This window comes from Cottoperca gobio, chromosome 14 (assembly GCF_900634415.1).
Source record: "Cottoperca gobio chromosome 14, fCotGob3.1, whole genome shotgun sequence".
NCBI lineage: Eukaryota > Metazoa > Chordata > Actinopteri > Perciformes > Bovichtidae > Cottoperca > Cottoperca gobio.
In genome coordinates this window covers 23,266,758-23,279,153 of record NC_041368.1, presented here as the reverse complement: position 1 = coordinate 23,279,153, position 12,396 = coordinate 23,266,758, and the positions used below count along the sequence as shown (strand labels likewise).

General features: G+C 42.7%; 1 protein-coding gene across 1 annotated transcript in view; it reads left to right on the top strand.

Moving 5' to 3' along the window:
- LOC115019197 (glutamate receptor 4-like) overlaps positions 1 to 12,396 on the top strand; it is a 93,585-nt gene that overhangs the window by 33,474 nt on the left and 47,715 nt on the right.

Below are 12,396 nucleotides of genomic sequence, written 5' to 3'. Positions count from 1 at the left end.
TGAGTCATGAACCATTAGCTAACATGCTAACAGAGCCCCATACTCATATAACACAGAGCAACCTTACATATTAAATTAAACACCTTAAAGTAATATATTGTTTTCTTTATTGAAATTACCACATAATAGGGGAATAATCAAATTAATCTGTTAAAAAAAACAACATTATTTTTCTCTAATAGTAGCAGCAACGGTGTGCAATATAAATGGAGCTGCTGCACATGCTCATACACACACACACACACACACACACACACACACACCACCTGGTGTCAGTTGATGTGTCTGGCTGTGTTTGTGTTCTGTCCTACTTCTCCTCTTTGTTCCCATTGTCAGCATGTATGGAGACATTTCTGCAGGTGTTGATTTGTGACATAACTGCACACAAGTGTTTCAGTGAAGCTTGCATTTCTCCCGCAGCACCGCTGCCTGCTGCTGTGCAACACCAGTGACGCTGGTCATCCATTGGTTATACTCACAAACAACAAACTCCACGACTATACGTAGCGTCCGGTTAGCACACGCGACCTGCTACTAGCACTCCTGGTCGAGCAGGCGAAGGATCTTTTGGGGGAAGTGATGTTTCTTGGCAGCAGGAAAGATAAATGTGTTTGGACCTACTGAGCACACAAGCTGTTACTTTTGGAAGAATATGTGAATAAATCATTTTATACAGAATTCAAGGCTGTGAGGGAGAGAAGTGATAACGAGAGTCTCCAACCATTGTGACACTATGTGCCGAATGGAGAGCGTGTCCCAGGGTCCTATATTCCCCAGCTTAACATCCTCTTTATGACACATTGATGGGACATTTCAAAAGGTTTTACATTTGCAGTAATGTTTGATATCTCCAGAGTGGCAGAACAGATGTTTACCATTTGAAACGTCCATCTCCCTCCAAGATCTCCATTACTAATGTCTTACAGTGAACATAGGACCCTGGGACCAGAGGGGTGACCCCTGCCAACGGCACCATCATGTTCAGCAATGTTTACCACCGTTGCCATCTTAGCAGGGACCGCAGATGATTCTGCATGATCCTTGTTTAATAAAGACTTATAATAATAATAACCTGAATGACCACATTTACCACCAAATGTCGACTTTCTGTTGGCGGTAGAATGAAAGGCCAGGGTACCAAGTCACGAGGAGACTGAGGAGTCAGGGGGGAGATATTTTGTGCTAAACCATCGCGTCATATTTCACTTGATAATGAAAGCTGGTGACTGAAGATGAAAGGTCAGGGGATCTCCAAAGTCAGCTTCATCCTTTGGAGATCTTGAACGTCTGAATTAAATGTCATCACATATCTGTTTGTTGACATTTTGCCAAACAATGAGCTTTTAGCAGATCCTGTTTGAACAGTTCCCACAGATGTACAGAATCACTGGTTCGCTCTGATTCTGAAGGAAACAGGATGATTCTCGAGCTATAAGGAGCTTTTCCCCCCAAATGATTTCTAAGCAAATGAGCGAGATAATGATCCCCGCAGGAAGTGTAAGTCACAGGGAGTCTAAAAATATGTCCAACATGTCTGTGTGTTCGGATTTGACTGAGTTATGACTCAGAGGAAAGCAAAGATTTGGATGCAAAAAGCAAACCCCCCCCCCCCATGCCTTCACAGTTCACCCCCGGACTATAGATGAGACATAAAGAGCTATTTCTGTAACTGCTTTATAGATTGTAAAATGATGTGTTATTGTGATTGTTTTGATAACATAGAAATACGTCGTGGATAAAATCAACCATTGATTTGAGCTTTTTTTTTCATTACACTTGAAAACAATGTTTCTTTATTTCAACATTTTTACTTTTTGAAAAAGGTTAAAAATTATTATAAATTCTTCTTTAAATAACGCCTATTCACTATTAAATATATAAATATGTAACATTTACGCATTAAGATCACTAGATTTATGCGAAATAAATACCAGATGAAGGATTTTAATCATCGGAGCGAATTTAGCTGCAGCCAAACATCATTGAAGAAACACTAACTTTAATGTGAAACTGCGTTATTTAGTGTTTTCACTTGTTTTAATCACCGTGTCCATTTGTTTTGGAGAGGAGACGACCTCTGCGGATAATTCGGCACGATGAACAATGATGCTAACCGGGAGAAGCTCCAACGATAGTGAAGAACACAACTCCCATGATCCCACGCTGCTTCCCGACTCCACCTAACTCCGCCTTTTGTTGTTGTTTTGATTGAGCGACCCCTGGTGGCAGGAAATGACATAGTGTGTGCATCCAAATCCATTAAGAAAGCATTTGCTTATATCTTCCAACATATATAATACAGTTGAGTTAATACAGACAGATTAAAGCTGTATTTTGTATTTCCGATGCTTTATCCGTGTGCAGCAGACTGCAAAGCAGCTGTTGGCTGACGCTGGATGTCTGTGTTGGAAGTATCACGACTGTATTGTCACCTGTGGAGCAGAGAAATGTCGAGCAGCTGCTGTAAATCAGGCCGCACAGATATGAAGCGGCAGCAGTGGCGATCGTCAGGGGGGCCGTCCTGCAGCTTATTGGTTTTGTCCCTGACATGCTCACATGTGGGTATTTATGTGTGTCTCCCTGGGTGTGTGTGTGTGTGTGTGTGTGGACCAATGTAGGCTGACAAAGAACATGTGGTCTGTATTTGTAGAGGCTTGTAAAGGTGACTCAGTTGAGGGGGGTCGGCTGTAACACACTCCTCCTATAGCTTTATTCTTTACTGTTGGAGTTTATGAGAACGGGAAAGAAGAACTAATGAGAAACATAAATAAAGACTTAAGCAGAGATTCCCTCGGAGAAACAAGGAGAGACTTCACTCTACCGCTTAAAACAATAAACTTTAGTGATAGATGACCCCCCCTCGCAGCAGAATAGCTGCTGTTAAAATGACAAAACTCCCTAAAATAAATGACCTTTTCTCAACGATCCAAACTCAACACTCTCCAACAATTAACTTGGTGAGTACAATGTTTTATTACTGCCAGGAATTATGGCCAGAACTCCACAAATAAGAGAACAATTATAGTGAACGAGAACTCCTTTTTAAAAACTAAACTGTGCACATACATTGAAAACATCAATAATAGTTTGGAGTTCATTTTGAAGTCAACCTTTAAAAAAAAAAAAAAAGCTTTAATTTATATGATTTTCCTTTCGCTGAGATGTTAATTTGTGTGAATCCTCTGTGTGAGAGTCTCTGAGGGACGCCGGCTCATAGCGCAGCACATAACAGTCTGTTTTTCACACTGTGTCAATATTTGGCAGCCGTCTGTCCATCAAATCCTCCCGGTTTCCTTAAAAAAGTCTGTCAGTTGACTTTGACTGCTTTTTAATTGAATCAGCTCTCTGAACTGAGCTCCTCAAAGTGGCTCAAAGTCGATATTTCTCTCAGAAAAGTGTGAAAGCGGTCCCTCGTACCGATGAACCTGCGGAGGATCTGCAGCTGAATCTGCTTCAGTTTATTGTTTCGCTGTCTGGCCTCAAACTCACCGTTTGGTCCACCCCCACAGATCTCATGTTGCTGTTTCCAGCTGTAAAAACTAACTGTACACGACAACAGCACCACACACACAGTTGGAGACTAGCTGCTGAACATAGCAGCGCTAAAGAAGCTAAAGAGACAGATATTTAGTTGGTAGAGACCAAAACAAAGCTAAAAGAGACTAAAAGATGAATATTGTTGATCTTGGCCTTTATCATTGGTTATGATAACGTTGTATTCGGATGACTCGGGTAAGCAGAAGTTATTTCGAAGACCATTTATAGTCAGATTTTCTCCTTTTAATAATGTGGGTCTGACCTCATCCTGGGCTGTTTGACGGACAGGTGGGACGGTCACCACAGAAGAAGTGATGCTGATGCTGGGGGCCGCCTTTACACTTATTCCTGGACTGTTTAATTGCATGTTTTTCCCGCATTTCTGCCACACGTTGTGTTTGTTGTTGCTCTTCTCGTGATGAAACATCCGCTTGACCAATCTCCATCAACAGCTCTGCAGGAAGCTTTAGGATTCAGCTTCAGCCACAGTGTTGACGTTTAGTTCCAGGAACGTAGTCCCCTCGTCGGGAGTCAAAGCTGAACCTGTGACTACAGCTGATTTCTTTGACTTGTCATCGTGGGGAAAGCACAGGTGTTACTAACAACATTAACAATGGCTCTGTTCTGTCCAAGTGTCCCAGTGAATCGGGACAGTGTGACCGCGTGCACGAGGCCAGGACCGTGAAACTTTATTATTTACACCTGTGGGCTTTTTCTACCGTCACAGAAAGGCTTATGGCTTCACGTTATGCACTGCTGATGCTCACCTGCACATTTCACCTGCACAAACAATGTATGTTTCTCCAAAGCCTCACTTTCACCGAGAGCAGGAATGTTAGCAGGAAGCCCGGCCAGCTTGATTGGCTGTTATCCATTATCTCCCACTAACTTTTCCTCTCTCCCTCCCTTGCTCCCCCCCCCCCCCCCCTGGTTAGCTCATGTTTTATGGATGCTAAGTGGTAAAGGATTTACGAGGAGTTTAGTTCACTCATCCCTTGGTGCTTGCACTTAAAATATTGCATAGTTTGGAGCATTTTGTGTCTCGTGGTGATCTCTCTGAGGATCTACATCAGTAGCTGTTATATTTATTGTTTTTTCACTTGAAATCTAATCTTTCCATCAAAGTAGAGCTGGTTTGCAGAGAAGCAGCCGCTGGCTTCTGTGTGGCTGACTTACGGTCGTTGCTGTATTTGACCCATCTGTCATATACGTGTTCCCACAGGGCCAACGGCGTCGGACGCAGAGCTCCACTGGCTGCAGCGTGCACTTAATGTAATTGTGTAGCTCCAGTTCAGTTTCTGATTGTGTGATTGTATGCGTGTCGCCAATATATACCAACATTTTGCCAATATCGTTGATGGATTGGATGCAGTTTGTTTGATTACATTTGATTACTGCGGGGTTTGTAATGAGGCTTTCTGGATAGATTCCACACACACGTACATAAATGTTTGTTTTCCTGCCAGTATTTTTCTTCAGGTTTGTGTTTTATATGAAAGAAGGAGGTTTGTCTTTCTTGATAGGACCAAAAAAATAAACATTTTAATGAGATAATGAGAACATTTGAAGAGATTTTGTGAGTAATAGTGGATGTAGGGTTTTAAGGATCAAACAATAGTTTTGAGCATTGACATAGAACAGGAGTATAACAGACATTCAACTGTTTTCTGTGGTCATTTAACTGGTAAAAAAGAAAATGGCGATTGTTGTTGACATGTTGGGCCGTCAATTAGCAAGCTAGCTAGCTAGCTTGCTAATTCCACCGTGCTCTATTGCTGTACTGGTTACAGAAAATGATCCAAACAAAGTTGTGATTCATCTACGCTGTGACAAGAGTGTGTGAAGGAAGCATTAAGTTTACTCCTTTACTCTCTACGCTTTGTAACGTTTCCACTGCCCGCTTTAGCCGTTGCTGCAAGTAAAGTTTATACGGAAGTTAGCCTGTTGCAATGTCAGCGTTACATCTAAAAATGGCCGCCACTTTGACCATCCTGCTACGTTGATTTAAAAGGGATTGTCCGTTCTACTCCTGTTCTGTTTGTACGGTTGTGACACCTTGGGTTCTAACCAGTTTCCTCCTCGTGTGCACATACACACGGGGTTACCTCTAATTCTCTTAGCATGTAGCCTCAGGCTGCCTGACTTTATGACAGGGAGGAGGAGGAGGAAGAGGAGGAGTGTGTATATGTGCACGGCTTCATCTTCCCTCATGCCCTGCACCACCATTCTTTAACCCAGGGCATGGTGGGAGACAAAGTCAAGCAGACAGAATACGCTGCTGCACAGTGCATGTGCGTGTTCATGTGTTACATGTGTGTTAACTTGCATGTGTGTGTATGTAGTGAGATGTGGTCTGTCAGTGGCATTCATGCATTATGAGGAAATGTGCTGCAATGATGTCCGGTGGGACTCTCTCTCTTTGTGTGTGTGTGTGTGTGTGTGTGTGTGTGTGTGTGTGTGTGTTTGATGCCAAAGGAAAAGTCATGCGCACAAATGCATACATGCATGAAACATGCACTTGAATGCACACGAGCACATACACAAAGGCCTTATTCGATCTGACACAGGCAGGAAATGAAGGAGGCAGCAGTGTGTTGTGAGGTGCCAGGTTTAACAGGGACACAGACACTGTGTATGTTTCATACAGACCCGCAACATATCATTTTGACATTTTATTCCGATATAGTGCATGTCTGCTCGCTCTCTCGCCAGTTGGCGAAAACAGATTCAGTTTCTGTTTTTGTTTTTGTCTCTGCAAATGAGGTTATGTTTTCTGTCCCACTGGTTTGTTTGTTTGTTGTAAGGAGGATATTCGGGGGAAAGTCGTGCAATGCACCAAAAAAACAAGATCGCAGTTGTTTGCAGATCCTAGATAAAATAAATACATTTTAAAAAGACACATTAACACTGTCCTACATTTACTTTGTGAAGTGTTCTTGTAGAATTTGCGTACGTTCCTATAAAAAGTACATTTCATGTGTTTCGCGACAGTCCTGGGAAGTGTAGTCCTCGTGCACTCTACAATATAATTAGCATTAAAAACAAGACTGATGAGGAGGTCATTAGTTTCTGTGGGTCTTCAGGGTTAATTAAAAAATATATTCCAATGCAATTACTTTAAAAACGTAATCAGTAACTTAATCCAAGTATCACAACATTAAAGTAACACAACTTGATTACTTAGCGTTAAAAAAACAGCTGAGATTTCTCCATTATTTTGTAAGTAAAGCAGAAAAGTCGGACGACATCACAGCACAGAGCCGGTTCTGCCTTCCAGCTGTGAAGAAGCTGTCGTCATCCAAACACTCGAGTCATCTGGGACTTTAGAGGATTTTCACTTGGAGCAGCAGAAGCACACAAATAAATGTAATTAAATTAAGAGAAACCTGAAGCAGTTTGCTCATTTCCTACGAAAGAATGATGAACTGAAAAGTGTGTGTACTCTGAGCACGTCTTTTTCTTCCTGGAGACCATGAACGTGCACAGATTCTGAATATGTCCTGATGCTGGTGTGTTGGTATAAGAGTCTTTACAAGCAGTTTAAAGGTGTTTTATTTGCACAATGTAAATGTTCATATGAGTCTGTTTGTGGTTCAGTAACTACTCCTTTAAAGAACAGAACTGTGACGTCGCTGAAGCCACTTCATTGTGTCTGAACGTGTCGACGGAGGTGTTGAATTGAAGGAGGTAATTGAGCGATTGCTTGCTGCTGTGATTCTGGTCAAAATGGCTGCCCACCCGCCGTAAACGCTGCGTCCGGCCGGTGTAATAGTGATGGTTTCTTTTATCTACACTGCTCAGACGAGAAGGGCCCGTATTGATTTTCACCTTGTTGAAACTATTACACAGACAAAAGGGGTTTCATCCTCCTCGTCCTGTCCTTCCGCTTTCATAAAAGACCTCCACTCGTGTTACCTGCCTCTTTGTGAGTCGATGAAGACGTCTTACAACTATGATGAAGATGGGAAATGTGAATCATGAAAAGGACCTCAGATCTGATCTGAAAGGTCTCGTACACACGATACATTTGTGCTGGGAAAATGTCATAACTCGTAGCTTTATTTCAGCATAATTTCACACTTATGGCCTCATAAATATATAAATAAGAGAATTAATACTGCATGCGTTCAATGAAATGCATTAAACACATTCACAGTGTGAATCAGGGGAATGCTCCGTTTTTATTTCAGCCTTAAACGATAAGACTTGTGTTGTTTTATGTTTTTATAATCTCTGCAAACTCTGTGTGTCTTTTACCCTCAGCACAGACTGTTGCCCTGCTCACATGTCCCTTCATCCTCCACATGCAACATCCTGCACTTTCAGATCCTGAGCACCTAATCGTGTATTAATCCGCAGCTGAAAATAGTCCCCAACAAAATGCACGATTTACTTCTGTGAGTAACTTCTGCAGTATTTCATATACGAATCCTACACAAGCAATTTGACTTGGGACCAAATATGTCATCAGGAATGAAGCATTGAAATCTCCATATATCGAACGTTTCGTTAATATGTTTCGATCTAAAGCCTCTTTACATTAGTGCCATGCGTGTGCTTGTCTTGCTAATATTACTAACATGTTGGAGTCATTCCAAATCTTATCGTGTGGATTTTATCTTTGCAAAAGAAGTTAAATATATATATATGTTCTGTCGGTATTGTTTTGGTGATGTAACAAATAATTTAGCGCTGCAAGGTTTGAAAGCCTGACAGATCTTGAGGAGTTACTGTAGAAGAATTCCAGGAAGCCATAAATACTGCAGGCTAGATACAACCTCACTCGTCCGTCACTATTTCCCCTCAAATGTAATTGATTAAAACCGGTTTGTCGAATGATTTCATATGCAAAGAATTTGCCATAACTCAAACTCCAGCGAGCAGCGAGCGTTGGATGTCTCTGCTCTGAAACAAGTGGTAAATAATGGAGGTTTGTTCTATGCAGCTGAGATCGATATATATTGACGGGGCAGAGGTCGGGGGCAGCCATCATCAAAGCGCCCTGTGCTGTGGGCGGGGTCTGACACCTGGGGGACCGAGGGGAAAGTGTGTCACAGGCAGACGTTAACCAAGCGTCCACAGATTCACACAGAGCGCCGATGACAAAGCAGTTTAGCCGCCCCAAAGTCCTGCTCGTCAATAGCGGCGCATTAGCAAAGCTTATCTCACCTGCTTAGCTCAGCCTGATGGTTCGATGCGTCCCAGATGATTCCTGACACAAGAAGTTTCTTTAGGCTTACTTTATTTCTTTACAGGGAGAGAGTTTGTTTCAGACGTTATGTAAAATGACAGCAGAGCGTCTGTTGCTCTGTTAGTGTGTCACACGCAGAAGGTCTGGCCCATTGATCACAGTGAGCTGCAGTGAGTGTGTGTGTGTGTGTGTGCTCTGACCTGTTTGTGCAGTGGAGTGTGAGGCCAGCGGATGCTGTTTCAGGGTCAGTGCTGGTGTGGGACTAAATGGACCAGTCCAGGAGGCCGGCCTGTCACTAGCGGCCGCCCACTAACTGTCAGTACTACTGCTGTCACATCACGACCAGGTCATACAGAGCAACCTCTCTTTGATACAGCTTGACTCTGATGGATTGCTATTATTGGCTGTTGCTGTCTCTTTGCGCTGGAACAATCTGGAGTCTCTGTAAAGCTTTGTGTCTTAAAACACATGTGTCGCATCTCAGCCTCAGAGTGCAACTCAAATCTTTCAGTTGACAAATGTGTCGTCCTGTTTTCCCCTCCGAGTCCCAGGACACACCAACATTACTAACAAGCTGATCGACCAATAAGAAGCCACAAACGTCACGTAAAGGAGGGAAACTGAAAGATGCTCAGTATGAAACAGCTTCTGTCATTTAAATGATGCCAAATAAGAAACACTTGTATTGTAACTGTATCACATGATGCAGTTACGACTCATGGATGTCCAGCTTTAGTGCAGTCATACAGGACTTAAGGACGACAATGCGAAATACTCAAATGTTATATGTTGAGGGTTGTTTGCTTGGACATCTTTAGGATCTTTAGTTTTCTATGCACCACGTGACCTTGACAATCGGTCGTTCTGCTCTGCGTGCGCTGCCAGATACATGTGAGTTCTATACAACAATGATTCCCTCAAACACAGTTCATCGTGTCTCCATGTTGTCTTCACAGAGTCAGGGCGGCCTGAGTGTGGGGACATGTCCGTGACCTTGAAGGAATCCTTTGTTCCAGTTGGACTTTAATGAAGTAAAAAGTACTTCCAGCACTGTCTTTAAATGATTCCACATAAACTGGAATAACTCGTCCTCAGAAACTGTAGATAGTTTTAAATTCTATAGTAGAACTTAAGGCACCATAACAAAAGTGGGAAATCTAAGTTAATGTGTAACCGTGCAGAAATGAAATCCTCGCTGGATTTTACAGGCAAAACACCTCGTCATGAAAGATGTCGTTGCAATTGAATTAGCGAAACTCACATTTACTTCCATGTATTGATTGTTACAGTCAGTCCTGTTCTTTGTCCTCCATCATCATTGTGCTGTAAATGAGACAATAAGTGTTCTTGAGCTTCACTTCAGTCAATATTACGATCCCATTGCTCTCAGTTAATTGGTCCTATTTATCCGTCTCCGTGCAACAGTGCCAGACGCGTGTCCTTCATTTAAAGGCACGGCAGCAGCAGTTTAAATACATTTTTATTGGAGGTGTTAGTGATGCTTTTGATCTGTTTCAGTCCAAGCAGATGAGTTAAACCCTGGTGGTGTAAGAACAGGCAGTAATTAGGAACAGACGCAGCAGAGGGAGACAAAGTTTGAGCCTCGGCTTCCCTTACATACATCGTGCACAATGTGCTGTTATTACAACGGGTATTTCTGCACAATAGCATTGTAGCATCAACAGGGAGGGGGGAGGTTGACATATGAGGATTCAGTGACGTGTGTGTGTGTGTGTGTGTGTGTGTGTGTGTGTGTGTGTGTGTGTTAATATTCCTTGAGGGGACATCAGTGGGCTGTGCGGATTTTCCAACCTCTGGACTCCTTTCTTGCTTGAGTGGACGCCCTCTCTCCCACGAATCCTGCAAGCCTTTATCCCTCTATACTCTATGGACACGCACGCACTCACACACGCACACACACACACACACACACACACACACACACCCACACACCCTCAGAGTAAATGTTAGTTACTGTGGTCTTCAGGGAGCAGGTTTGTCCATATGTGCAGTATTTTTCTTCTTCTGCTCCAGCTTGCACATTTTCTCTGTGAATTACCTGAGCAGAAAAAAAACAAAACATTATCCAGATGGAGAAATGTTTTATATTTTCAGGTTTCCTGACATCGCCCCCTATCTGTCAGATCGTTGTAGTTTCTTTGCCTACGCAGACAGAACTTCTGCAAACAGCCGATCAGATCATTCAATGGTAAATGTTTCTGCACAGAGCGGTACTATCATTGGTAGGTAGTGTACTCGGCATTGTTTTGGTGAAGACAGCTGCCTGCTGCGACCAAAAACAACACATTAAGAGCCAAAACGTTTAAGTCGTGGCTACAAAAACCAAAACAATGAGCTGAAAGACGCTACAAACGCTGCGTAGAGCTGAAGGTTTGATTATAGCTGTCTTAAAGTCTCCTAATGCAAAAGTTTGGACACATCTTGTGTTGCACTTTGGCTGAATGACCATCAAACATCCAGAGAGGAACGTGCACTGATTGTCAGGCTATATAACAAACGAGTTAGTCGACTGAACAGCTTAAAAACTTACATTCAAATCTCAACATCCATTTGAAATGCTTTGATCTCTTACTTACATCACGTACACCTTCCCACAGAGGCTCGGAGGCTAAAGGAGGATCTCCTCGGATGATGCTGCTTTGAATAATATTTATTTTGCCATTTTTATTCGAACATTTTTTATTACATGTTTGAAAAATTCTTAATAAAGACATCTACCGGTTTTTCTCCTCATCGTGTCAAACATCCTTGTGCACAATGCAAGTGAAAGATCCAGCTGACGCCACAATAAGAAAAGCACATTTCTAAATGAAAGGCGATCAGAGCGTAAGATTGCAGTTGGACTTGAAAGGGAGACGACTCACAGTCGGTGCAACTCTTTGGAGCCATGAAGATAAAAAGAGAAGATTAGTATCACTTCCCCGACACTCACTTACAATGAGTCATGACACGAGGAAAAAGCAAACTTTAGCTGTGATGTTACAACAACACAGCGTTCTCCCTGATACTGTACCGGCACCTCGTGGACCTGAACTGTGAGAACAACAGAAGCTTGTCTTTCCTTTCTCCGTCTCTTTGACTGTTGTCTCTGCAGTACAGTACTGCACTCTGCATGGAAACAATAGCTTTGTCAGTGAAGCAGCCCCCTTGTTTGCTTCCACACCCCCCACATTTTTCTTTAACAACGGAAACATCTTGAGCTCTTCCTTCAGTTTGCCGCTCGCTCTGATTCTCCTCGTACCCGGAAACTGGCGGAGGATGCTCATTATCTTCCCTTTCTGTTGTTGTTCTGTGTGTGTGTGTGTGTGTGTGTGTGTGTGTGTGTGTGTGTGTGTGTGTGTGTGTGTGTGTAAAAAGTGGGCAATTATAGTACGTCTTTTGAAGACAGCCAAACCTTTCTATAATGAGATCTCCTTAAGAAGGACACACTGTGTGTGTGTGTGTGTGCGCGTGTGTGTGTGTGTGTGTGTGTGTGTGTGTGTGTGTGTGTGTGTGTGTGTGTGTGTGTACACTTTACAAAAATGTGAACTTTCCATTTAATTCAAAGTCTGACCAATAAAACAGAAGCAGGTTCAGTTTGTGCTGTTTTGATGTCATGAGCGGCGCCGCGTGAATGCGATGTTTTAGTTAATGGCGAAGACGTCCTC